This window comes from Pristiophorus japonicus, chromosome 1 (assembly GCF_044704955.1).
Source record: "Pristiophorus japonicus isolate sPriJap1 chromosome 1, sPriJap1.hap1, whole genome shotgun sequence".
Lineage (NCBI taxonomy): Eukaryota > Metazoa > Chordata > Chondrichthyes > Pristiophoridae > Pristiophorus > Pristiophorus japonicus.
The window spans coordinates 265,027,454-265,055,112 of NC_091977.1; positions in this window are offsets into that span (position 1 = coordinate 265,027,454).

The window sequence follows — 27,659 nt, forward strand, 5'->3', positions numbered from 1 at the left end:
ACAAGGAGAAACACTTGTAATCAAAATGGTTGCTGCCATGCCTCCAGTGTGCATGGAGGAGCATCACATGATACCGAGCGGCCAATCGGATTTGAAGGCTCCCTTAAAGGAGACATGTAACCAAATAAATTTAAAGGGGAAGTTTCAACTATTTGAGTACACGGACTTTAAAGCTAACGATGCGATTAAAGAGTGCAAGTATGAAAATGTATGCAATGTAACAATGAATTGTGATGCTGGTTTAACTAATGTGACTAATGATATGAATGCAGGTGCCAGTAAGGTTAAGATGCTTAACAGTAATGATAGAGATTGTGAAATGCCTAAAGTAACCATGTCTGTTGAAACCAGGACACCCAAAAGTGATGCAAATGCTAAAATGTATAATGCAGGCTCGACTATGTGTGATCAGAGCCAAGGTGTCATATATACCTGTAGGACAATGCCAAAGGACATTGGGTCCTACAGGGACCATGCTGATGACAATGGAATGCAGGACACACACACAGGCAGTGGGAGCAGACCCACTAAAGGGACAGTGGTCAATGGGCAGCCCAGCCACTACCAATGGCAACCTGCACCAGACCAGCCCTACAGCCCCTGGCCACCAGGGCCAACACCAGGAGCATGAGGCCAATGCCCTCTAGCTTTCCTGGAAAACCCTGGGATGACCTGATCCTCATCCCAATTGGTAGACAAGGAGCCCACCCAGTCTTGTGGCCCTGCCCACCATCCCACAACTACCCACATCACAGTGTATACACAACATCCACTGCTGCTGTGGCTACCTCCCTGAGGGATCCCACAACAGTGACACCCACTTGGTCTGTGTGTGAGGGAGAGGAAACGTACGAGGCCAGCCTCAAGCACAGGGGTCACACCTGACAACCACACAACCCTCACCACAACCTCCCATAGCCCACCACTGATCACCTCCCCTGGTCATGACAATAAGGATATGAAAAATGCTCAGGGGGGAGTATTGTTGTGTATGCATGCCTGTTTACTGTGTGATGTCTGTAACACTGTTATGCCACATTGAATGTACCCTTATACTGCACACACCTTACCGGTACACCAGAGGGTACTGCTGCTGGAGACCTTAGGGGTTGCCTGCACACGGCAGGTAACCCAGTATAAAAGGGAACTCACGGCTTGTTGTCGGCACTCAAGAGCTGCAAATAAAGGACTGCAGGTCTCGACAGTTTAAGTATCATACCCTGCCTCGTGGAGTCATTACTAAAGGTGCCTACATACATTATTTCCATTTTATTTACTCGAGCCAACTCCTGCCGAATAACAATCGGCCGTTGACCGGGATAATCCATGACGGTAGATCATGAACCGCTCCCTCGTATGACACTCTTACTGCTGCACAACTGGTCACTGGTATGAGCTCTTTGGTGTAGGTGTGCAACTTCGCATGAGTGTACCTATGACCGTAGGACCTCCGACGGTAGTGCCCCCTGGTGGTGGGCAGACCTTATGTACATACTTACACCATCCACTCCCGTAGCCTTGTTGTTCTTGAGCAGTTTTATGGCTTTTTCTACCTTGTGCAACGTTGGGGTTTCACTGAGGTGGTGGCGGGTCGCATGTTGCGGGATGGAGTCAAGAACACTCGAGTCAAAGGCAGAGTCTCGATTGAGGAAATCTCCAAAGTGCTCTTTCCAGTGGGCCCTGACAGCCTCAGTGTCCTTGATGAGTGTTTCCCCGTTTTTGGCCACCAGTGGGGTGGGGCCTTGGAAGTTTGGACCGTAGATGGCCTTGACTGCGATGAAGAATCTTCATATATTGTGGCTGTTGGCCAGTTGTTGTATCTGCTGTGCTTTCTCCATCCACCACCTGTTATTTAGGTCCTGGGTTTTTTGTTGGACCTCAGCCTTGAGCCATCTGTAATGCTGCTTTGCTGCTCCCGCGTTTGGTTGTTGTTTAAGGCTCAGAAATGCCCTGCGCTTGCGATCTATTCTTGGATCTCCTGATCATTCTCATCAAACCAGTGTGTTTTCTGGTTGAGTGACCAAGCATCTCTTCGCAGGGACTGGTTATGGAGACCTGGAGGGCAGACCAAGCGCTGTGGGCATTCTGCGTCTCAGGGTCATCAAGGCACGTCATGTTAGCTGTAAGGCGCTGGTTGTATAGGGCTCTCTTAGCTGGGTCTTTAAGTGCTCTGGCATTGACTTTTTTGCAGTACTGCTTCTGCTGTTTCCTCTGCTTTGGGGCTATGTTAATGTCAATGACAGATTGGATTGGACAGTGGTCCATCCAGCAGTCGTCAGCTCCTGTCATGGTGCGGGTGATGCGCACATAAGAACATAAGAATTAGGAACAGGAGTAGGCCATCTAGCCCCTCGAGCCTGCTCCGCCATTCAATAAGATCATGGCTGATCTGGCCGTGGACTCAGCTCTACTTACCCGCCCTCTCCCCGTAACCCTTAATTCCCTTATTGGTTAAAAATCTATCTATTTGTGACTTGAATACATTCAATGAGCTAGCCTCAACTGCTTCATTGGGCAGAGAATTCCACAGATTCACAACCCTCTGGGAGAAGAAATTCCTTCTCAACTCAGTTTTAAATTGGCTCCCCCATATTTTGAGGCTGTGTCCCCTAGTTTTCTTCTCCCTGACCAGTGGAAACAACCTCTCTGCCTCTATTCTATCTTGTCTATCCCTTTCATTATTTTAAATGTTTCTATAAGATCACCCCTCATCCTTCTGAACTCCAATGAGTAAAGACCCAGTCTACTCAATCTATCATCATAAGGTAACCCCCTCATCTCCGGAATCAGCCTCGTGAATCGTCTCTGTACCCCCTCCAAAGCTAGTATATCCTTCCTTAAGTAAGGTGACCAAAACTGCATGCAGTACTCCAGGTGCGACCTCACCAATACCCTATACAGTTGCAGAAGGACCTCCCTGCTTTTGTACTCCATCCCTCTCGCAATGAAGGCCAACATTCCATTCACTTTCCTGATTATCTGCTGCACCTGCAAACTAACTTTTTGGGATTCATGCACAAGGACCCCCAGGTCCCTCTGCACCGCAGCATGTTGTAATTTCTCCCCATTCAAATAATATTCCCTGTTACTGTTTTTTTTCCCAAGGTAGATGACCTCACACTTTCCGACATTGTATTCCATCTGCCAAACCTTAGCCCATTCGCTTAACCTATCTAAATCTCTTTGCAGCCTCTCTGTGTCCTCTACACAACCTGCTTTCCCACTAATCTTTGTGTCATCTGCAAATTTTGTTACACTACACTCTGTCCCCTCTTCCAGGTCATCTATGTATATTGTAAACATTTGTGGTCCCAGCACCGATCCCTGTGGCACACCACTAACCACCGATTTTCAACCCGAAAAAGACTCATTGATCCCGACTCTCTGCTTTCTGTTACCCAGCCAATTCTCCTTGCGATCCCTGGCTCGGACGATGACATAGTCGAGCAGATGGCAGTGTTTGGAGCGAGGGTGTTGCCACGATGCCTTGTATTTGTCCCTCTGGCGGAACAGGGTGTTGGTGATGAGTTCATGTTCTAGACATTTTGTCAGGAGTAGGGTACTGCTGGAGTTGGCTTTCCCTACCCCCTCTCTGCCATCATGCCTCCCCAGAGGGCTGTGTCTTTGCTGACCCTGGTGTTGAAGTCACCGAGGAGGATCAGTTTGTTGCCAGCGGGGATGCGGGACAGGGATGTTTCGAGGTTGGAATAAAAACCCTCTTTGGTCTCATCCATTGCATCGAGTTTTGGTGCGTACGCACTGATGACTGTGGCGCATTGGTTCTGGGATAGGGTGAGTTGAAGAGTCATGAGGCGTTCATTAACCCCGCAGGGGGAGTCTTTGAGGCGATCGACTAGCTCATTTTTGATGGTGAAGCCAACTCCATGAAGGCGGCATTCTCCCTCTGGTTTCCTTTCCAGAAAAAGGTGTAACCTCCACCTTGTTCCTTGAGTTGGCTTTCCCCTGCCCGTTGGGTCTCGCTTAGGGCGGCGATGTCAATGTCAATGTGTCTAAGTTCCCAGGCAACTATGGTGGTGCGGCATGCCGGCCTGTCACTGGTGGAGTTGTCCATGAGGTTCCTGACATTCCAGGTTCCAAACTTCATGTTAACGAAGTGGAAGATGCCAGTGCGTGTGTTCTTTTAACGTAGTGTGGCCGTTGCACACCAGCAACCACACGGGCTTAGCTGAGCAAGGTCTTGGTCCAGTGGCAAGGGGGTCCAAGATGACTGGAGATCAGGCACTGCTGTATTATCCTAATTACCTACGGCGAGATGTTGGCCGCAAGCTCCATGCTGAGTAGTGCCCTTGATGGTCGGTGGCCCGAGGCTTGGTTGGGGGAAGGCATTAGAAGGTCAGTTGTCTGCTGGAGTTCTGAGGGTTGTTTTAAAAGTTTCTTCTAAATTTAAAAAAAAAGTTCTCCAAAGTTATTTTAAAGTTTCTCCAGAGGTTTTAAAAAAAATTTCTCCAGGTTGTTTAAAAGTTTAAAAGTTTTCCCAAATTATTTAAAAAGTTTCTCAAGTTGATTAAAAGTTTAAGATGTAAGTCAGTCGTAGGTTACTCCCTTGGCAATGTTCCATGGGCTCTGCAGCTGCACAAAGCCCTGGCCAGGCCACACCTGAAGCACCGCGGGGAAGTAGAGGCCCAGTTGTCCCCGAAGGGGGCCCGAACACCTGGACAGGCCCGAATGCCATCGGGGGCCCAGACGCCTGGGCGCCGCTGGGGGCCCGAGCGCAAGCTGGGTGTGTTGAGCAGTAGTTTCGGGTAGTTTCCTGTGTTGTCCTGGGTCGGCCCCAGAGTCCCTTCGGCCGGATAAACGCCAGCCCCAGAGTCCCTTCGGCCGGTTAAACGCCGGCCCCGGAGTCCCTTCGGCCGGTTACTCGCCGGCCCCAGAGTCCCTTCGGCCGGTTAAACGCCGGCCCCGGAGTCCCTTCGGCCAGTTACTCGCCGGCCCCAGAGTCCCTTCGGCTGGTTAGACGCCGGCCCTGGAGTCCCTTCGGCTGGTTAAACACCGGCCCTGGAGTCCCTTCGGCCAGTTAGACGCCGGCCCTGGAGTCCCTTCGGCTGGTTAAACACCGGCCCTGGAGTCCCTTCGGCCAGTTAGACGCCGGCCCTGGAGTCCCTTCGGCTGGTTAAACACCGGCCCTGGAGTCCCTTCGGCCAGTTAGACGCCGGCCCTGGAGTCCCTTCGGCCGGTTAGACGCCGGCCCTGGAGTCCCTTCGGCTGGTTAAACACCGGCCCTGGAGTCCCTTCGGCCAGTTAGACGCCGGCCCTGGAGTCCCTTCGGCTGGTTAGACGCCGGCCCTGGAGTCCCTTCGGCTGGTTAAACACCGGCCCTGGAGTCCCTTCGGCTGGTTAAACACCGGCCCTGGAGTCCCTTCGGCTGGTTAGACGCCGGCCCTGGAGTCCCTTCGGCCGGTTAAACACCGGCCCTGGAGTCCCTTCGGCTGGTTAAACACCGGCCCTGGAGTCCCTTCGGCCGGTTAAACACCGGCCCTGGAGTCCCTTCGGCTGGTTAAACACCGGCCCTGGAGTCCCTTCGGCTGGTTAGACACCGGCCCTGGAGTCCCTTCGGCTGGTTAAACACCGGCCCTGGAGTCCCTTCGGCCGGTTAGACGCCGGCCCTGGAGTCCCTTCGGCTGGTTAAACACCGGCCCTGGAGTCCCTTCGGCTGGTTAAACACCGGCCCTGGAGTCCCTTCGGCCGGTTAGACGCCGGCCCTGGAGTCCCTTCGGCCGGTTAAACACCGGCCCTGGAGTCCCTTTGGCTGGTTAAACACCGGCCCTGGAGTCCCTTCGGCCGGTTAAACACCGGCCCTGGAGTCCCTTCGGCCGGTTAAACACCGGCCCTGGAGTCCCTTCGGCTGGTTAAACACCGGCCCTGGAGTCCCTTCGGCCGGTTAAACACCGGCCCCGGAGTCCCTTCGGCCGGTTAAACACCGGCCCTGGAGTCCCTTCGGCCGGTTAAACACCGGCCCTGGAGTCCCTTCGGCCGGTTAAACACCGGCCCCGGAGTCCCTTCGGCCGGTTAAACACCGGCCCTGGAGTCCCTTCGGCCGGTTAAACACCGGCCCTGGAGTCCCTTCGGCCGGTTAAACACCGGCCCTGGAGTCCCTTCGGCCGGTTAAACACCGGCCCTGGAGTCCCTTCGGCCGGTTAAACACCGGCCCTGGAGTCCCTTCGGCCGGTTAAACACCGGCCCTGGAGTCCCTTCGGCCGGTTAAACACCGGCCCTGGAGTCCCTTCGGCTGGTTAAACACCGGCCCTGGAGTCCCTTCGGCTGGTTAGACGCCGGCCCTGGAGTCCCTTCGGCCGGTTAAACGCCGGCCCTGGAGTCCCTTCGGCCGGTTAAACGCCGGCCCTGGAGTCCCTTCGGCCGGTTAAACACCGGCCCTGGAGTCCCTTCGGCTGGTTAAACACCGGCCCTGGAGTCCCTTCGGCCGGTTAAACACCGGCCCCGGAGTCCCTTCGGCCGGTTAAACACCGGCCCTGGAGTCCCTTCGGCCGGTTAAACACCGGCCCCGGAGTCCCTTCGGCTGGTTAAACACCGGCCCTGGAGTCCCTTCGGCTGGTTAGACGCCGGCCCTGGAGTCCCTTCGGCTGGTTAAACACCGGCCCTGGAGTCCCTTCGGCTGGTTAAACACCGGCCCTGGAGTCCCTTCGGCTGGTTAGACGCCGGCCCTGGAGTCCCTTCGGCCGGTTAAACGCCGGCCCTGGAGTCCCTTCGGCCGGTTAAACGCCGGCCCTGGAGTCCCTTCGGCCGGTTAAACACCGGCCCTGGAGTCCCTTTGGCCGGTTAAACACCGGCCCTGGAGTCCCTTCGGCCGGATAAACGCCGGCCCCGGAGTCCCTTCGGCCGGTTAGACGCTGGCCCCAGAGTCCCTTCGGCCGGTTAAACACCGGCCCCAGAGTCCCTTCGGCCGGTTAAACGCCGGCCCCAGAATCCCTTCGGCCAGTTCCTCGGCCGGTGAGAATACCACCGCAGGTCGGGGCTATAAATAGAGCTGGAGCACCAGGCCCTGGAACATTTCGACTGTAGCTCCGTGACAAAGTGCGACATCTCCACTGGTACCTGGCTGACCGCTCGAAGTGGAGGAAGTGCATCCGAGAAGGCGTTAAGTATCTCGAGTCTCTACTCCGAGAGCATGCAGAAATCAAGCGCAGGCAGCGGAAGGAGCTTGCGGCAAACCTGTCCCACCCACCCCTTCCCTCAACGACTATCTGTCCCACCTGTGACAGAGTCTGCAGCTCCCGTATTGGACTGTTCAGCCACCAAAGAACTCACTTCAGGAGTGGAAGCAAGTCTTCCTCGATTCCGAGGGACTACCTATGATGATGATGATGATGAACTTCCAGTGTTTGGGCGTACTCACTGATGACCGTAGCACACTGGTTCCGGGCTAGGGTGAGCTGAAGAGTCATCAAGTGTTCGTTTAATCCATAAGGGGAGTCTCTGACATGCCCAATGATCTTAATTTTTATGACGAAGCCTACCCCATGGAGGCGGCATTCTCCTTCTGGTTTACCATTCCAGAAGAAGGTGTAACCACCACCTGGTTCCTTGAGCTGGCCTTCCTCGGCCCGCCGGGTCTCGCTTAGGGCGGTGATGTCTATGTCACAGCGTCTGAGCTCCCGAGCAATAATAGCAGTATGATGTCCGGTCTGTCACTGTTGGGGTTGTCCATGAGGGTCCTGACTTTCCAGGTCCCGAACTTCATTTTAAAGGGTGGAAGATGCCTGTGTGTGAATTCCTTTATTGTGGGGTGGCCATTGCACACCAGCTACCACGCGGGCTTGTCAGAGCAAGGTCTTGTTCCAATGGCAAGGGCATCCAAGACAATTGGAGACCAGTCTCTGCTGCCTCGGCCTAGTACACATACACAATCATACTCCTACTGTCCTCCTCCCTTCTTCCCGCAGGTTCTCTCTCCCTGAGTTTCATAGGCTGCAGTGTAGGTCTCCTGACCTAGTTGCTTGCCCATGCTGCACCTTTCCTGGGCCCCGATCCCGCTGTTGATCCATGCTGCGCCATTCCTGGGCCTCGACGTCGCTGTTCCTCCTGATCCCGCTCCTGGGCCTCGACCTCGCTTCTGGGTCCCGATCACGCATCCTGTGCCCCGACCTCACACCTGGAGCCCGATCACGCTCCTGGGCACCGACCTTGCTCCTGAGCCTCCTGACCTCGCTCCTGGGCCTCCCGACCTCGCTCCTCGGTCCCGACTTCGCTTCTGGATCACGACCTTGCTCTTGGGCCCAAACCTTGCTCCTGGGCCCTGACCTCGCTCCTGGATCACGACCAGGCTGCTGAGCTTGACCTCATTTCTGGGCCTCGACCTCATAGCTCCTCCCAACCCCGCTCCTGGGCCCCGACCTCGCTTCTGGGTCCCGACCACACTCCTGCAACCCGACCTCACACCTGACTCCCGCACACGATCACGCTCATGGGTTCCGATCTTGATCCTGGGTCCCGACCTCGCTACACCTCTCCCGGGCCCCGCTCCTCCCGACCTCACTTCTGGGCTTTGACCTCGCACGTTTGGACCTCGCTTGACCCGCTGCTCCTTCTGACATTGCTCCTGGACCTCGACCTGGCTCTAAGATATGCAGCCAATCAGCTACCTGGATTCCGGTGATATCACACTTTGATTTTGTTGCCCTCTCAGGACGGCTTACGCTGCTCCGTGCGGTGGCTAGCTTCTCCTCTTATACTCAGTGTTGCTGCTGGTGTCTCGAACCAGTCGGATCGATGTCGAGGAGGAGTATTCCATCACACTCCTGACTTATGCCTTGCAAATGATGGAAATGCTTTGGGGAGTCAGGAAGTGAGACACTCACCACAGAATTCCCAGCCTTGGACCTGCTCTGTTTCTATGTGGCTGTTCCAGTTAAGTTTATGCTCAATGGTAAGCCCCAGGATGCTGATGGTGGGGGATTCGGTGATGGTAATGCCATTGTATGTCAAGGGGAGGTGGTTAGACTCTCGCTTACATAAGAACATAAGAACATAAGAAATAGGAGCAGGAGTAGGCCATAAGGCCCCTCGGGCCTGCTCCGCCATTTAATACGATCATGGCTGATCTAATCATGGACTCAGGTCCATTTCCCTGCCCGCTCCCCATAACCCCTTATCCCCTTATCGTTTAAGAAACTGTCTATTTCTGCCTTAAATTTATTCAATGTCCCAGCTTCCACAGCTCTCTGAGGCAGTGAATTACACAGATTTACAACCTTCTGAGAGAAGAAGTTTCTCTGCATCTCTGTTTTAAACGGGCGGCCCCTTATTCTAAGATCATGCCCTCTAGTTCTAGTCTCCCCTATCAGTGGAAACATCCTCTCTGCATCCACCTTGTCAAGCCCCCTCATAATGTTATACATTTCGATAAGATCACCGCTCATTCTTCTGAATTCCAATAAGTAGAGGCCCAACCTCCTCAACCTTTCCTCATAAGTCAACTCCCTCATCTCCAGAATCAACCTGGTGAACCTTCTATGAAATGCCTCCAAAGCAAGTATATCCTTTCGTAAATATGGAAACCAAAACTGCACGCTGTATTCCAGATTTGGCCTCACCAATACCCTGTATAACTGCAGCAAGACTTCCCTGCTTTTATACTCCATCCCCTTTGCAATAAAGGCCAAGATTCCATTGGTCTTCCTGATCACTTGCTGTACCTGCATACTAACCTTTTGTGTTTCATGCACAAATACCCCCAGGTCCCACTGTATTGCAGCACTTTGCAATCTTTCTCCATTTAAATAATAACTTGCTGTTTGATTTTTTCTGCCAAAGTGCATGACCTCACACTTTCCAACATTATACTCCATCTGCCAAATTTTTGCCCACTCACTTAGCCTGTCTATGTCCTTTTGCAGATTTTTTGTGTCCTCCTCACACATTGCTTTTACTCCCATCATCAGCAAACTTAGCTATGTTACACTCAGTCCCTCCTTCCAAGTCGCTAATATATAGATTGTAAATAGCTGGGGTCCCAGCACTGATCCCTGCGGCACCCCATTAGTTACTGATTGCCAACCCGAGAATGAACCATTTATCCCAACTCTCTGTTGTCTGTTAGTTAGCGAATCCTCTATACATGCTAATATATTACCCCCAAACTCGTGAACTTTTATCTTGTGCAGTAAACTTTTATGTGGCACCTTGTCAAATGCCTTCTGGAAGTCCAAATACACCACATTCACTGATTCCCCTTTAGCCACCTTGTTCGTTACATCCTCAAAGAATTCTAGCAAATTTGTCAAACATGACTTCCCCTTCATAAATCCATGCTGACTCTGCCTGACCGAATTTTGCTTTTCCAACTGTCCTGCTCCTGCTTCTTTAATAATGGATTCCAACATTTTCCCAACCACAGATGCGAGGCTAACTGGTCTATAGTGTCCTGCTTTTTGTCTGCCTCCTTTTTTAAATAGGGGCATTACATTTGCAGTTTTCCAATCTGCTGGGACCTCCCCAGAATCCAGGGAACTTTGGTAAATTACAACAATGCATCCACAATCCCTGCCGCTACTTCTCTTAAGATCCTAGGATGCAAGCTATCAGGTCCAGCTATCTGCCCTTAGTCCCATTATCTTACTGAGTACCACTTCCTTAGTGATTGTGATTGTGTTAAGATCCTCGCCCCCCTATAGCCCTTTGACTATCCACTGTTGGAATATTGTTAGTGTCCTCTACCGCAAATACAAAATATTTGTTCAGAGTTTCTGCCATCTCCATGTTCCCCATTACTAATTCCCTGGTCTCGTCCTCTAAGGGACCAACATTTACTTTAGCCACTCTTTTCCTTTTTATATACCTATAGAAACTCTTGCTATCTGTTTTTATATTTCGTGCTAGTTTATTTTCATAGTCTATCTTCCCTTTCTTAATCATTTGTTTAGTCATCCTTTGCTGGCTTTTAAAAGCTTCTCAATCTTCTGTCCTCCCACTCGTTTTGGCCATATTGTATGCCCTTGCTTTTAATTGAATACTGTCCTTTATTTCTTTAGTAAGCCACGGATAGCTATCTTTTCTCTGACACCCTTTCCTCCTCACTGGAATATATTTTTCTTGAGAGTTGTGAAATATCTCCTTGTTGGAGATGGTTATTGCCGAGCAATTGTGTGTCGCGAATGTTACTTGCTACTTATCAGTTAAAGTCTGATATTTTCCAGCTCTTGCTGCATGCGAACATTGACCGTTTCATAATCTGAGTTGCTGCGAATGGCACTGAACACTGTGCAGTCATCAGCAAACGTCACCACTCTGACCTTATGATGAAAGGAAGGTCACTGATGAAGCAGCTGATCCTACGACACTGCCATGAGGAACTTCTGCAACAATGTCCTGGGGCTCAGATAATTGGCCTCCAGAAACCACAACCATTTTTCTTTGTGCTAGATATGACTCCACACAGTGGAGAGTTTTCCCCCTGATTCCCATTGACTCCAATTTTGCTAGGGCTCCTTGATCCAATAAGAACATAAGAAATAGGAGCAGGAGTAGGCCATTTGGCCTCTTGAGCCTGCTCCGCCATTCAATAAGATCATGGCTGATCTGGTCATGGACTTAGCTCCACTTCCCTGCCCGCTCCCCATAACCCTTCATTCCCTTATCGCTCAAAATTCTCCCCTTAAATATATTCAATGACCCAGCCTCCACAGCTCTCTGGGACAGAGAATTCCACAGATTTACATTTCTCAGAGAATAAATTTCTCCCCATCTCAGTTTTAAATGGGCGGCCCCTTATTCTAAGACTATGTCCTCGAGTTTTAGTTTCCCTATGAGTGGAAATATCCTCTCTGCATCCACCTTGTCGAGTCCCCTCATATGTTTCGATAAGATCACTTGTCATTCTTCTGAACTCCAATGTGTAGAGGCCCAACCTACTCAACCTATTTTCATAAGTCAACCCCCTCACCTCCAGAATCAACCTAGTGAACCTTCTCTGAACAGCCTCCAATGCAATTATATCCTTCCTTAAACACGGAGACCAAAACTGCACGCAGTACTCGAGGTGTGGCCTCACCAATCCCCTGTACAGTTGTAGCAGGACTCTCCTGCTTTTATACTCTATCCCCCTTGCAATAAAGGCCAACATTCCATTTGCCTTCCTGCTTCCTTGCTGTACCTACATACTAACTTTTTGTGTTTCATGCACAAGCACCCCCAGGTCCCTCTGTACTGCGGCACTTCGCAATTTTTCTCCCTTTAAATTATTATTTGGTTTTCTATTTTTCCTGCCAAAGTGGATAACCTCACATTTTCCCACATTATATTCTATCTGCCAAATGTTTGACCACTCATTTAGCCTGTCTATATTGCTTTGCAGATTTTTTGTGTCCTCCTCACAATTTGCTTTTCGACCCATCTTTTATCATCAGCAAATTTGGCGACATTACACTCGGTCCCTTCATCCAAGTCATTAATATAGATTGGAAATAGTTGAGGACCCAGCACTGATTCCTGCAGCACCCCACTAGTCACTGTTTGCCAACCTGAAAATGACGCATTTATCTCGACTCTCTGTTTTCTGTTAGTTAGCCAATCCTCTATCCATGCTAATATATTACCCCCAACCCTGTGAACTTTTATCCTGTGCAGTAAACCTTTATGTGACACCTTATTGAATACCTTCTGGAAATCCAAATACACCACATCCACTGGTTCCCCCTTATCCACCCTGTTCATTACAACCTTAAAGAACTTCAGCAAATTTGTCAAACATGATTACCCTTTCATAAATCCATGCTGACTCTGTTTGATTGAATTAAGCTTTTCCAATGTCCTGCTACTGCTTCTTTAATTATAGACTCTAGCATTTTCCCAACGATGTTAGGCTAACTGATCTATAGTTTCCTGCTTTTTATCTGCCTCCTTTTTTAAATAGGGGTGTTACATTTGCAGTTTTCCAATCTACTGGGACCGCCCCAGGATCCAGGGAATTTTGGTAGATTACAACCAATGCATCCACTATCTCTGCAGCCACACTCGGTTAAATACTGCCTTGATGTCAAGGGCAGTCACTCTCACCTCAGCTCTGGAATTCAGCTCTTTGGACCAAGGCTGTAATGAGGTCAGGAGCCGAGTGGTCCTGGTGGAATGCAAACTGAGCATCATTGAGAAGGTTATTCCCATAACTCGGGAGCCTCTTATCAACAAGAGCAGACATTGACGACGAGATTCAACATCGCCTCCAGTGCCCCAGTGCAGCCTTCGGCCACCTGAGGAAAAGAGAGTTTGAAGACCAGGCCCTCAAAACTGCTACCAAGCTCATGGTCTACAGGGCTGTAATAATACCCACCCTCCTGTATTGCTCAGAGACATGGACCATGTACAGTAGACACTTCAAATCGCTGGAGAAATACCACCAACGATGTCTCTGCAAGATCCTACACATCCTGTGGGAGGACAGACGCACCAACATTAGTGTCCTTGACCAGGCCAACATCCCCAGCATTGAAGCACTGACCACACTTGATCAGCTCCGCTGGGCAGGCCACATTATTCGCATGCCTGACACGAGACTCCCAAAGCAAGAGCTCCACTCGGAACTCCTTCATGGCAAATGAGCCAAGGGTGGACAGAGGAAACGTTACAAGGACAACCTCAAAGCCTCCCTGATAAAGTGTAACATCCCCACTGACACCTGGGAGTCCCTGGCCAAAGACTGCTCTAAGTGGAGGAAGTGCATCCGGGAGGGCGCTGAGCACCTCGAGTCTCATCGCCGAGAGCATGCAGAAACCAAGCGCAGGCAGCAGAAAGAGCGTGCGGCAAACCAGTCCCACCCACTCCTTCCCTCAACGACTATCTGCCCCCCCGTGACAGAATCTGTGGTTCGTGTATTGGACTGTTCAGCCACCTCAGAACTCATTTTTGGAGTGGAAGCAAGTCTTCCTCGATTTCGAGGGACTGCCTTTAATGATGATAATGATGATTTGTGAGTAAGTGCCACTCGACAACACCTTTAATCCAATGTTCCCTTTAAGTCTTTTTGTGTGCGTCCATTCTAAATACCACACATGTGCGGTTTTTCCTATCATTTCCTCTTAACATCTTGAAAACTTTGACCCAAATCACTCCTTAGCCTTTTAAATTCCAGAAATACAATCCTAATTTGTGTAATAGCTCCTTGTAACTTAACCGTTAGATTCCAGATATCATTCTGGTAAATCTACCCTGCACTTCTTCCTCGGGTGTCGTGCCCAGAACTGAACACAGTACTCCACACTCAGCACCGTAGCATCCCTCTCTTCCCCACACTCACACCTTACACGTCCCAACTATTCCACCATAACAGGCACCTTCTCTAATCAACTCACAAGGCTGTCACTAACACACTTCCTTCTATCTCAGTAGGTTGAGATTCTGATTGCCTGAGCTCGTCTGCACCTTTTCCCCCTGGCTGGCCATCCTGGGCATGGGGAGAGTCATGGCCTTGGTGACTGGGAACACGGGAGGTGATGTTGCTCATGCTTTCTTCACACCCTTTAGCATCTTTTTCCCTTCTTACTTCTATCTCACCTTACATCCTCTGCATGACAAATTGCAGCTGCTTTCACCGGCCATTTCTTCCTCAGCTCTGCCTTCACACTAAACGCTTTCCTTTGTCTCTTTCATTGCAGCTGCTGAAAATATGGAGGTACCACTGCCACATCAGGAAGAGGAGGCCAAGCTACCTGAAGATGAAGCATCACGTGATTTGACCCGAGCAAGCACCAGCTCAGAGACTGGCACTATGCATTCTGCAGAGGCTAGGCTAGAGGAAGGGCATTCATCTAGTGAATCACTGTCTACAAGTGTGCAGGAGCTAGTGTAAGAATTTGGCGAAAACAGACTTTTTGGGCATTGCTTGGACACATTTTCTGTTACTGCAGAGAAGCAGACAGCACTGACTTGGAGCAGGTCCAAACATGTTTAACTTGAATACACATCAACTGGACGGAAATTCTTGCAGGTATAAGAGACGGCAGGTTGCAGCCATCTCTCTCTCCTCCCTCTTCTACGCCTGCTTGCTTTGTTCAATGCACAAGGACTGAGCACTTCGTCTGGGATGGGGAGAAGAAACCACCATCTACGAGCAAAGAGAGCCTCGCTATTTCGACTAGGAAGCTGATGTTGAGACTGGACTTGAATACCACAGATTGGTACGGACCCAGAAGATATGCCACTTCGGGAGAAGCAGCGAGTAAACCAGAAGGGTAATTGGTGAGCATTTATCCCAGTCCACACATCTTTAAGACCACCGCATAGTGTGAAAGGGTGCCATGTGTCCCAACCAAGCCTTAGGGGTTTTAGTGGGGAGATTTTCTGCAAGGATCATAAGCGTACGCACAATTCTGTTGAATCCGAGCAGGGGTGTTTTAGACGTGGATACTTCACGTTAGGGGCCTGTTCAGATGGGCCAGAGTTGTGTGTTGTACTGTGTTTGTTTTACACCACCAGTGTGTGTTTTTACTGGGTGCAGGTGTGTGCTTTAACTTGAATAAAAGCATTGTGACGGTTGAGACTGAAAGATCTGGCTATAACTGTGTATTTCTGTTCACCACTATAATTCCGGTGTCAAGAACTGTTGTAAGAGGGTTGATTCGAAACCACCAAGGGCAAAACCACTTCAAGAATCTGGTGACCGGGCCGGACTCTGGTATGAGTGAATAGACAGTTATGGAAGATCTCAAGGTCAAGAGATCGACAATGGGGATAGGATTTCCTCATACGTATTTGGAAAAGTTAATGTAACACAGCAGTGGGTGTTAGACCTGTTGTGGGCTGAGAGTCCTGAGGACAAAGCTGCTGAGTGGACGCGGGGGGTAAGGAGCACAAAAAGGCAAAAGAAAAGGTCATTTGGCTCCTGTGTCTGCAGAAGCGAGTCCAGCTTCTCAGGGAGCAGGTTGGTAATCTTAAGACAGAGCTCCAGGAATCAGAGGAGCAGTCAGTCGCAAGGGCCACAGTGGGGAACAGGTTAGTGGATGAGTTACGCGAGGAGAGGCAGGAAAGGCATACTTAGGAGGAAACCTCCCGTAACACCGGAGAGTACCTGCAATGCCAGGTCACTGAGGCCAAGCTCAAAAAGCAGGTTGTACGGGAGGAGAACGCCTGCTTAATGGGTAAAGTTGATGGGCTGGAGGGGCAACTGAGAGATATTAAGACAGCTTACAGAGTAGCTAGCAGTAGGGGGTGTGAGAGTGGGAATCATGGGCTCTAGCCAAATACCAAAGGCATGGTTTGCTTGATGGCTCTGGGGGAAGCTCGGGTGGACTGGGAAGAGGAAGGAGAAGATAGCGAGGATTGGGGGCAGGATAGGGACGTCCAACCACTGCTTGAAGCACCAAAGGGACCGATGTGGCCCAAACGGCAGCAGAAGTCCGGCCCACCCATAGAAAGCGCGGGTCAGGGTGTGCTGCAAAGTGATTTTGTGGTTCCGTTCATCACCCCGCAGCTGCAGAATATGATCTCAGGGGTGCCCAAGTTAAAGAAAGAAGGGGACCCCTCAGTTCATTTTACCGAGGTGGACCAGGTTGGGGGGATTAACGGGTGTAGTGAGGCCGAGGCTCACAAGCTGTTACTATTTTCCCTGGAGGGGAAACTGTATCAGGCCCTGTCTGCCGAGACTGAACAGGGACAGGGTTAGGGTTCGGGTTAAAGGAGAAAATCCTGAGAGCCATGGGTCACACCCAGGGTAGTCCGTTCTCTGCAACTGGCAGGGGAAGCACCTCAGGCCTTCGCAGACAGGCTCTGACCCGTCTATGAAATGGCCACCGGTGGGGTGCTCGACAGAGCACAGTTGCAGGGGGGGGGCTGAGAAACCCCCGTGGCTCAGGACCCTCGTGGCAAACAGTTTGCTACAAATAAGGGTAAAAGCAGAGGTTTGACTCCGAGGACCTCGCGAATATGGAGGCCGGAATGCTCCGTCACACGAGCCTGGCTTTTAAAACTGGCTCAGAGGAGGAGGTCAAACAAAGTAAGGGCAAGGTACACAAAATAAAGGCCAGTGAGGCTAGTAAAAAGGAGTGGCGTTAGGAACGGTGTGGGAAGACGGGTCACTGGAGAAGTGACTGCCCAGCCCCGATGAGGGGGATCCTCCAGCGCCTGGGACAAAACCTGTCGAGGCGAAACGACCGACCGCGGAACAATTTGATGTTCTGGTGGCCGCCCTTCGAACAGTTTTTGTGCCAGAGCAGGGAAGGGTAGATGCTTACGTGAGCAGGGAAATCCCAACCGCTCCAGTAATTCCACCACCCTGACTAGCACGCACCCAGCCTGAGTACCTGTGTTCGCTCACGTACGATGAGTGGAGTAGACCATGAGGATGGGGGTGGAGAAGGTAAAGGGGAAATAATTGGTGGACACCGGAGCTTCGAGCACGGTGATCCAGCGAGTAACCCGACCGATTCACCGTGGTCCAGCAAGGTTCCATTCAGTCACGTGGGGTTCACTGGGAACGAGCAGGTGGGGGCGATGTCCAGGCCATTAGCCATAGATTTCGGATCCGTCCACAACAGGTGGGAGTGCGTTCTTAATGAAGTGGGAACAGCCAGGGTCAGGAGTCCTAGGGGCCGACTTTATGTTAGCCCACAGGATTATAGTGGATTTGAGGAATCACTGACTTTGGGGAGCAGTGGGTTCTGATAAGGAGAGAGATGTTGTTGTGATCCCAAGGAAAGAGGAAGGAAAAGGCAACATGTGTACCGTGAAGTCGAAGGGGAGTTACGACCTAGAGCAATTGGTCAATACTACCCAGGCCAAGTACCAGGTGTACGTGCGGGACAACCTCGTATCGTTCGCCACACACAAACACGACTGTGGTAAGGTGATGGGGGTGGAAGTCCGAGTACAGGGGAACCCCATGTCATGGCCACAGAAGCAGGACAGTTCCCCCAGAGAGGCAGAGGCCGACTTGGAGACAGCACTGGGATCCCTCGTAGCACAGGAAGTGTTGAGGTCCATAGCCACACACATGAACTCGCCACTTTGGCCGGTTAGGAAACTATCGGACTGTCGGGTGCTCAACAAAAACATCCCAGCCTGCACGCCCAGTCGCAGTTATAGCTGATCTGATAGGGAGTATTCCAGCAACCGCAACCACATTTACGGTGCTAGACATTTTAAATGGGTTTTGGTCGATTCCCCGAAAACGGGAAGACCAGTACAAGTTTGCCTTCGCTTTTAAAAGACAGCAGTACACATGGACATGCCTTCCCCAGGGATTTCATAACAGCCCCTCCATATTCCGCCTTAAAGGGTTTCAGCAGACCCCAGCAGTTGGTGCAGTATGTGAATGATTTGCTTTTTTTCTTCGATGAGGGGGAGGAGCATGGTCCACAGCTGGCTGAGCTGCTGAAGCTGCTAAGAGAGACAGGATTCAAGATAAGAAAGCTCAGATCGGTCAGTGGCAATTAAAATTCCTCGGGCTGACTGTGAGTGTAAAATCCTGACCTTGCAGTACAGACTTACACGAGGCACATGCTGAAGTCAAGGTCACTCAGGACCTGCGCCTTTATTTCACAGCTCTCGAGTGCCACACTTGCCTGAGACCTGCCTTTATATACCTGTGTGGGACAGGTATGCAGTGTCTCCTGCAAGTGCACCCCTGGTGGTAAAGTATGCTTGTGGTTACAGGTCATATCTAGTTACAGTCATGTATAGCATGGTAAGATACAGTTATATACAGTAGTGTGAGATACATGACATCACCCCCCACCCCCCAAGGTCTTATTGTCTTTATAGATTCAGTCTCTCAGGTGGTCTACGCTCTCGCGTGGAGCGTCTTAGTTGTTGTTCAGTTGTTTGCCTTGGTGCCTGTTTTTCTTTCGGTGTGATTGCTGGTATCTCGCCTGGGCTGTCTGTTTCGTTCAGTATGATTGCTGGTACCTCACCTGGGCTGTCTGTTGAGACTGCCCTTTCCTCAGGTTGTTCCCTCTGTCTGTCCACCAGGTGTGGTGTGAGTTCCACATTGTAGTCTGCCTCTGGTTCTGCAGTGTTGTTGGTGAATCTACTTTTTACTTGGTCTACATGCCTCCGGCAGGTTTGGTCATTGTCCATTTGTACAACCAGTAGCCTGTTTCCTTCCTTGCCTGTTACTGTCCCTGCAAGCCATTTGGGACCCCTGCCATAGTTTAGCACAAACACTTTGTCCCCGATCGCATTCCACCTCCCGCTGGAATTTTGGTCATGGTACTCAGTTAGCTTCCGGCGCTTTGCCTCAACAATTTCATGCATGTCTGGGAGGATTAACGAGAGCCTAGTCTTTAAGGTCCGTTTCATCAATAGTTGCGCAGGGGGAACCCCAGTCAACGAATGCGGACGAGATCTGTATGCCAGCAGCAGTCGCGACAGGCGGCCCTGCAGCGTGGGACCTTGGATTTTTAGCATGCCTTGTTTAACGATTTGTCCTGGCCATTGGAGGCTGGCTTGAACGGTGCCGTCTTAACGTGATTTATGCCGTGGTCAACTATAAAATCTTGAAATTCTGTGCTGGTGAAGCACGGACCATTATCACTGACCAATATGTCAAGAATTCCGTGCGTTGCAAACATGGTTCAAAGGCTCTCCTCAGTGGTGGAGGTGGTGCTCGAGTTTAAAATGGTGCACTCAATCCACTTTGAAAATGCATCGACAACTACGAGGAACATTTTGCCCATGAATGGGCCCGCGTAGTCTACATGCATCCGCGACCATGGTTTGGTGGGCCAGGGCCAGGGGCTTAGGGGGGTCTCCCTGGGGGCATTACTGAGTTGGGCACAAATGGTGCACCACCGGACGCAGAGCTCCAAGTCCGCGTCAATGCCAGGCTACCAGATGTGGGATCTGGCTATGGCCTTCATAAGGACGATCCCCGGGTGCTCGCGGTGGAGCTACCGGACAAACGCCTCTCTGCCTCGCAAGGGCATAACTACTCGGCTGCCCCACATCAGACATTCCACCTGTAGTGATAGTTCATGCATATGCCTATGGAAAGGTTTGATCTCATCGCGAGCCTCTGCCCAGTCACCAGTTAAAACACATCTTTTGACTAAGGATAACGTGGGGTCGCTGGTCATCCAGGCTCTGATTTGACGAGCCGTCATAGGCGAACATGTGGATTCAAAGGCATTGATTGCCATGACCATCTGACAGTCCTGTTTGTCGGACCCTTTCGTGGTCGCCAGGGGTAGCCTGCTAAGCGCGTCGGCACAGATAACTGTGGCCTGGTCTGTGCCTTATTGTGTAGTCGTAAGCCGCCAGCATGAGTGCTCACAGCTGAATGCATGCCAAGGCGTTGCCGTTTATTGCCTTGCACTCGGATAGTCGGGATGTGAGGGGTTTGTGGTAGATTTCTAATGCAAACTTGGCCCCGAAAAGGTATTGGTGCATCTTTTTGACACCGTATACGCATGCGAGCGCCTCCTTCTCAACCATACCGTCCCCGCGCTCCGCCCGCGAAAGTGACCTGTAGGCACAATCAATGGGTTATAATTTACCCGCATCGTTGACATGCTGTAAAACGCACCCGACCACGTACGCTGATGCATCACATGTAAGAACTAGCTTTTTACCTGGGTCAAAAAAGGCTAAAACACTGTTGGACCATAGAAGGTTGCGTGCCTTATTGAAGGCGCGTTCTTGGGCGACCCCCAAAAGCAATCGCACCCCTTTCTGAGTAGCACGTGGAGAGGCTCCAGCAGCATGCTCAAGTTCTGCATAAAGTTCCCAAAGTAATTGAGTAACCTGAGAAAGGCGCGCAGTTCCGAGACATTCCGGGGCCTGGGTGCCAGACGAATTGCTTCAGTTTTGGATTCTGTTGGGCGGATTCCATCAGCGGCAATCCTTCTGCCCAAAAATTCAACCTCGGGCACGAGAAACAGACACTTGGACTTCTTAACTCTTGGGCTTACCCGATCCAATCAACTTAGTACTTCCTCCAAATTGCGGAGATGGGAGTCGGTGCCCCTGCCCGTGATGAGTGTGTCATCTTGAAACACAACCGTCCCCGGGATGGACTTGAACAGACTCTCCATGTTGCGCTGGAATATAGCAGCTGCCGACCTGATGCCGAATGGGCATCGATTGTACATAAAAAGGCCTCGATGTGTGTTGATGGTGGTTAGTAGCTTAGACTCTTCGGTCAGTTCTTGCGTCATATACGCAGATGTGAGATCAAGTTTCGAGAAAAGTCTTCCTTCAGCCAATGTGGCAAATAGGTCCTCCGCTGTGGACAGCGGGTATTGGTCCTGTAGGGAGACTCTGTTTATGGTAGATTTGTAATCCCCACAGATTCGTACGGATCCATCAGGCTTCATGACGGGGACGATGGGACTTGCCCAGTCGCTAAATTCCACGGGTGAGATAATGCCTTCCCGCAGAAGCCGGTTCAGTTTGTGTTCAATCTTTTCCCTCATCACATAAGGCACAGCTCTAGCCTTGTGATGGACCGGTCTGGCATCCTGTGTGATGTAGATTTTAATTTTAGCACCTTTGAAGGTGCCCACACCTGGCTGAAAGAGATGTTCAAAACGACTTAGAACTGTTGAGCAGGCAGTCCATTCCTCTGTCGACATGGCGTGAACATCATCCCATTTCCAATTTAGTTTTGCCAGCCAGCTTCTCCCCAACAGTGCTGGGAGATCTCCGGGGACAATCCACAGGGGAAGTCAGTTCACTGTCCCTTTGTGTGTGACTGAGAGCATGGCGCTGCCAAGGACTGGGACGATTTCTTTGGTATAGGTCCTTAGTTTGGTGTTGATCCTTGTGAGTTTTGGTCTGTTGCTTTTGTGCGGCACAGCTGTTCAAATTGTTGGACGCTCATGAGAGATTGACTAGCTCCCGTGTCCAGTTCCATGTTGACGGGTATCCCGTTGAGTAGGACCCTCATCATTATTGGAGGCGTCTTGTTGTCAGAACAGTGGACATTGATCGTGTTGACCCGCTATACCTCGGCATCCTGGGCACTGTCCCCACCGTTTTCTGGTCCGCTTTCCGACCCTTCTGATTCGTATACCAGCCGAGCTGCTGTTTTTCTGCACATGCGAGCCAGATGCCCTGTATAGTTGCAGTTTCTGCAAACAGCATGCTGAAATCGACACCCCCTTGTTGAGTGCCTTCCCCCACATCTCCAGCACAGACCGCTTCCATTGTTTCCGAAGGATAAGCTGCGTCTGGCTGATCTTTCTTGAGCTTCTCTCAGTCTGTAGTTGATTGCTCGCATTGTGGGCTGATGAGGTGTGAACGGCCGTTCATGTGGCCCTTGATGGATTCTGACGCCACTGCCTGCTGTTGAAGGCCTGCTCTCCTGCCTTTGTCTGTGTGTGGGGGTAGCGGCTTGTTTCACGCTATGAACCCCTTGTTCCAATGTTTCGTTAGTTGTCATATCCGCAGTATAGATCAATCTTGTTGTTTCTTCTGCTGCCAAGAATGTCTGTGCGACCAGTGCTGCTGCCTCTAGGGTCAAGTTCTTGATCTCTATAAGCTTTCGGAATATGCCTGCGTGGTCTATTCCTTCAATAAAAAAGTCTCTCAATTCTTCTCTCCTTAGTTCATCGGAGAACTCACATAAACTAGCCAGCCTCCGAAGTTCTGCCACAAAGTCGGGTATGCTCTGGCCCACACGTCTGTAGTTGTAGAACCTGTGTCTGGCCATGTGTAGGCTGCTCGCTGGCTTCAGGTGGCCTCTCACCAGTGTGCTCAACTCCTCAAATGACTAACTTGCTGGTTTCTCGGGTGCCAGCAGGTCCTTCATTAAGCCGTATGTTTTCGAGCCACAGCTGGTCAAGAGATGAACTCTTCTCTTGTCTACCGTATCGTCGCCCAACCAGTCTTTGGTTACAAAGCTTTGCTGGAGCCTTTCTATAAAGTCCTCCCAATTGTCTCCAGCATTGTATTTCTCATCTGAGCCATTGGTAGCCATTCTGTGGATACTGTGATCCCGTAACTCGTCGCCACTGTAAAATCCTGACCCTGCAGTACAGACTTACATGAGGCACATGCTGAAGTCAAGGTCATTCTGGACCTGCACCTTTATTTCACAGCTCTCGAGTGCCACGCTTGCCTGAGACCTGCCTTTATATACCTGTGTGAGACAGGTATGCAGTGTCTCCTGCAAGTGCACCCCTGGTGGTAAAGTATGCTTGTGGTTAAAGGTCATATCTAGTTACAGGCATGTATAGGATGGTAAGATACTGTTATACACAGTAGTGTGAGATACATGACAGTGAGAGCTGGGGAAAGGGCTATAGACGAGACCAAACAGGAGTTACCAGCCCCCACGACCATGACAGGTGTGAGATTCTTCCTGGGGCTCATGGGGTACTGCAGGGATTTTATTGCGGATTACGCTGCCACTGCAGCCCCTCTGTTTCAGCTCCTCCGCAAGGGAGTCGGATGGGAGTGGGATGAGGATAGCATGGCAGCGTTTAATCGCCTCAAGGGAGACTTGCAGACGGCGATTAAACGCTGCCATTAAATGCATTCACGGCGATTAATGGTGGGGAGGACTTATTTTCGGAAGTAGCAGCCAGCAGGGACATTTTGAGCGCGGTGCTGCTCCAGGAGCGGCAAAGTAAACTGAGGGCCATGGTGTACTCATCAAGAGTCCTCATGGATGTAGAACAAGGATAGTCCAATTGTGAGAGGCATCTCCTAGCCACACATTTGGCCGTAAAGCGCTCACAGCTCTTTACAGGATCGTCCCTGATCATTGTACTAACCCACCATACCCCACTCAGATGTTATTAGATGGGAGGATAAAGGACGGCATGGTGAGCAGTGCTCACACTGCCTGCTGGACTTTATTGCCCTCACAAATGCATCTGAGAGTGCAAGGCCTGAGTGAGCTCAAGTTGGCTGCCAACATGATCTACCCAGGGACGGCCCACAAGTGTACGGTGGAAGGGGTATGGGTCATGGATGTAGGATTCCGGGCTGGGTTACACCGAGATCTACGTCGACAGGTCTAGTTCGGTCGTGAATGGTGAACGTTTCACCGGGTGCGGGATTTATGACCCTACGGCTGGGATAGCAAGGGCCATTAAACTCCTGAGCACCCGGAGTGCCCATCACACCGAACTATTGGCAGTGGTTTACGTCGTTACGCACAGCGATGAGTTCCCGGCCCCATACACCATCTGCTTGGATTCCATGTTTACGTGCTATCCGTGTACCCGATACTTGCCATCTGGGCTCGTCGCAGTTTCACATCTGCAGATGGGAAGCCCTTAGCAACAGCACCATTGCTGAGAAAGGTCTTAGAGGCCACGGGGACCCCGTGATGTCATTACATCCACAAAGCAAAGCACCCAGAGGGGAAGGCAACCAAAGGGCAGAGGAGTTAGCAAAGGGGGGAGCCAGGGAAGGGGTTTTGAGATCCATACAGGTCCAGCCCAGTAGCAGCGATCTGGTACAAAGAGGGGACACCAGGGAGTGCAGAGGTATCATTGGCCCCGGACTTGAGGCAAGTCCAGGCACAGGATCCCATCCTCAAGGTCGTCCTGGAGCAGCTGGCTTAGGGCGAGAAGGTAGAAGGTCCGTTCGGGATAGCGGACATCACCGGAAAGGAGGGTATGCTCTTTAAGGGGGATCGGTGGGTAGTTCCCGAGGTGCACCAGAGGGAATTTCTCCAGTTGTCCCATGGGGGCCCAGGAGCGGGACACCCGGGGCCGGAGACTACCTGGGAAAGGATAGAGGCTGCAACTGAGGGAGGAGGTCCGCGATTTTTGCGCAGACTGTCTGGTGTGCGCGCCGAACAACCCCGATCCGCAACGTAGGGCACATGAGAAGGGTAGAGGGACCATAACAGTCTGTACAGGTCGATTACATCGAACCATTGGCAACCACAAAGGGGGGTTACAAGTACTGTTTGGTCCTTGTAGATGTGTTCTTCAAGTGGGTGGAAGCCTTCTCTTGCTGATCAGTTGGTAAGGGAAGTATTCTCCAGGTGGGGGCTGCCGCAGATTATGGAGTCCAACCAAGGGTGCCACTTCATGGGGCAAGTCATGCAGGCCACCTTGAAGGTTCTGGGGATAGAGGGTAAATGGCATGTGACTCTCAACCCACAGTCATCGGGAGCGACTTAATCGGACTATCAAAGAAAGGCTGCGAAAGGAAAGAGGGCCGTCCCCGAAAAGGTGGGATGAGGTCCTGCCGTTAGTTTTGATGGGGGTTCGGACCAGCCTCTCCAAGAGCACAGGGTTCTCCCCACATGAGCTCATGACCAGGAGGGTCATACGTACGCCCATCCATGTTCTGGCACCTAAGTTTGTCAAGAATCTGTACGAGAGGTTGAAGCAGATTCATTGGCAGGCAGCCAGTAACATGGGGAAGCAGCACCGGAGTAATCGGTTGCTGCTCGAGTCCCAGAGAACGCACGAGTGGAAGGTAGGGGACCAGGTGATGGTCCGAAACTATGCTCGTGTAGGGACATTTGAGCCACTATATATGGGAACTGACAGTATAGTGGATAAGGCAAGCCCCATGGTTTACACGATTAAACTTCCAAGGCACACGAAGTGGTTTCACGTGAACCAGTGTAAGTAGTTTAACCCGGGGGAAAGGGTGAGGAAAGGAAAGAAACACCAAGGCACTGTAAACAGCATGGTGGACACGGGTCTTCTTCCCATAGTTTGGGACAGCGAGGACCCTGTGGTGAGGGCTGTAAGAAAGAGCAGCAGGATCCTACGGCCAAGGGCGCCGTGGATGCCTCCTTACACGCCGACCAGGCTCAGGCAAGAGGCGCCTGAGCAGGGCCACCCGCTGACAAGGGTGGTATTGTACATAGTTTCTTTTAAAGTGTTTTAGTTAGTTGTAATGAAGCTAGACCTGTGGAAGTAGACCCTCTCACAGCAAGGTACTTGTCAGTTTTGTTTTGCAGGAAGCCGAGGATGGAATGGAGACAGCCCTGAGACTGACCTGTATTTGGAAATTGGCCGGAACGGAGCACAGCAGGAGAGGAGACACAGAGTTGTCCTTTCTCTATGGCTGTACTGGGGGGAATGGACCCACCATGACACAGTGGGGTAGGACAGAGGACACGGACGGAATGGCAGCCTACTTCCACGAGGGAAGGTGGCTAGGGTGGCTGGGGGCGAATTCGCCGAAATACTCCAGTCATGCCGGGTTCGCATACAGGGAGGCTTCCATACCGTGTCCCAGACTGAAGGTCACAACTACACGGGTTGGGGTGACCGAGGGCAAACGCATATGCTTGAAGTGCAAGGGACATATTCCCCTGGGACAGTGGTGGTGGCTCAGGAAATTAAGTCAGGACACAGGGAACCAGACAGTGGACTGGGAGAGACTAGGGAACGATACGTACCGACAGATTATGGGGCCACAGGGGAGAGTGGAAGTGTGTTGAGACAAGTGGTAAAAGGAGGGACAGGGAATTTATGTGGATATGTGGGGGTCGGAACGGATCTGACCAACGGGTGTGTCGATTGCCTTTTCGAGGCAATGGCAGGACGCCGGAGATGGGATCAGAGTATGGACTCCTGCGTGATCCCAGACCCTCCCAACACAATAAATTCCACGGAGCTTGTCGCACACAAGAGGGAAGGCCCTGCCCATAGCCCCACCGGTACAGGTGACAGAAGTTAGGTGTCCAGCCACCACACCAGGCCCAGGGAATGGTTTAGTTTTAGTCCCGACCGGGAAGGTTTTATTCCAGTGGGTGCATTACGCGGCCGCATCGGTCATTTTAAACTTAACCGGGATACATCTGCCTGAGTGGTGTCCAAAAGAAACTGAGCAGCTGTATGAGGCCCTCATTAAAGAAATGTTCCACCAGTTCTTTGAACTCAGTTATGGGGATGTGAGTTGGGAAAAGTTGTACGACATGGGAGTGTACGATAACGCTAGTCCGGGGAGGCAGAGGCAAGGGGTGCTCAATGATGTCGCTACTGCGTTTAGCGCGGGTACATCTCTCGTCAAGACAAACCGGAAAACAGGGGAGGAAATTAAAGGGATAAATTCCCCGCCCTGGTGAGACATTGGACGTAGAAGTTTCTCTGTGGGTGCGGATTTGCTCGCATACTCTTGTAATTATACAGTTTCTCATTGTAATTTGTTGTGGCTGTCTTGCAAAAGGTGAAGCAAGGCACTCCGAAGTCGGTGGGAAGCCTTTGTTAAAGGTGAACCTGAATATTTCTCTGTAAATATGTTGTACGAATGTGTTTCATGTTGTATTTTAAGGGATGTATTTGGGGTGTTTAAAAAGTAAAGTATATAGGGTTGGTTGGGAGACCACAACGTGTTTTCACCAGCGGACGTTTGATATTCCAGAGGATTGTTGAAATATCATAGGGGCGACTGTAAGAATTTGGCGAAAACAGACTTTTGGACATTGCTTGGACACATTTTCTGTTATTGCAGAGAAGCAGACAGCACTGACTTAGAGCAGGCCCAAACATGTCTAACTTGAATACACATCAGCTGGGCGGGAATTCTTGCAGGTATAAGAGACAGCAGGTTGCAGCCATCTCTTTCTCTCCTCCCTCTTCTACGCCTGCTTGCTTTGTTCAACGCACAAGGACTGAGCACTCTGTCTGGCCGTGAGACTGGACTTGAATACCACAGATTGGTACAGACCCAGAAGATATGCCTCATCGGGAGAATCAGCGAGTAAGCCAGAGGAGTAATTGTTGAGCATTTATCCCAGCTCACACGTCTTTAAGACCACCGCATAGTGTGAGGGG